Source organism: Brienomyrus brachyistius, unplaced genomic scaffold (assembly GCF_023856365.1).
Source record: "Brienomyrus brachyistius isolate T26 unplaced genomic scaffold, BBRACH_0.4 scaffold516, whole genome shotgun sequence".
Taxonomy (NCBI): domain Eukaryota; kingdom Metazoa; phylum Chordata; class Actinopteri; order Osteoglossiformes; family Mormyridae; genus Brienomyrus; species Brienomyrus brachyistius.
In genome coordinates this window covers 73,462-74,462 of record NW_026042791.1, presented here as the reverse complement: position 1 = coordinate 74,462, position 1,001 = coordinate 73,462, and the positions used below count along the sequence as shown (strand labels likewise).

At 41.7% G+C, this 1,001-nt stretch overlaps 1 non-coding gene across 1 annotated transcript; it reads right to left on the bottom strand.

Moving 5' to 3' along the window:
- Nucleotides 1-320: 320 nt before the first annotated feature.
- trnad-guc (transfer RNA aspartic acid (anticodon GUC)) lies at nucleotides 321-392 on the bottom strand. Its single transcript has one exon. It is a non-coding gene; the product is annotated as a tRNA-Asp (tRNA).
- Nucleotides 393-1,001: the final 609 nt, after the last annotated feature.

Below are 1,001 nucleotides of genomic sequence, written 5' to 3'. Positions count from 1 at the left end.
AATTGAAATGTGCAAGTTGACTTTCCTAGTTATACGTCTTCATTTTTATTCTGGGTTTAACAACCATGAGTTTATGACGTATTTTACATGATTAGTTGGCGACTGGACCTTATTGTTTATATCTCTTATTAAGGATCCATCCATCCATACATCAATTATCAAAACCACACACTTACAATCCGAGTCTAGTTTCATATGCTGCGCTGCTGAGCGACCCGCAGAATATTATGCATGAGTACAAGTCACAAGCCCCGTTTCCACTAACACGGGGCCGGTTCTAGCTTGGTGCCTTTTGAGACCGAGGCAAAAAGATGCAGACTCTCCCCGTCGGGGAATCGAACCCCGGTCTCCCGCGTGACAGGCGGGGATACTCACCACTATACTAACGAGGAGATGTACGCGCACTACTTTTACATCTTCAAGATAAACAGCGGATGACTACTAACATTTGCGAGTAATCAATGACTGAGCTTCATGTCATGACCATGGTGCTCAAGAGAAGAAAAAATACATAATGTACGTCCACTGATACCAGAACAACCATATAGCTTTATACTAAGACGATGATTAAACGGAAAATTCCTTTACAAAACACTGCCACAAAATCATAGTTTCGCAATATTACATCGTGCAACGGGACACAGTGTAAGTACGTGAAGTCGGTAATTAAATCAAGAAAAAAAAGTGAGAGGAAAAGAATACTTTTCTATTATCATATTTTTCTAACTGGCCAAACTGAGTCATATTTTGATTATACACACTAACAGAAAAACAGTGCAAATCTCCGGTAGTCCGTTTCACTTGCGCTCCGCTATGGGGCAGTAACAAGCAGAGCTTAAGTGTGGAAGGAAAAAAAAAACACAGGACAGCATCAATCCCAACTTCACAAACGCCGGAGATCGAGATGCTGTAAGCATGACAATTAACATCTTTATCCAAGGGAACAGCTGCAAGACACAGATGCCGCGCCTAACAAAGGTAGGATCGATTCCGAAGTTCAG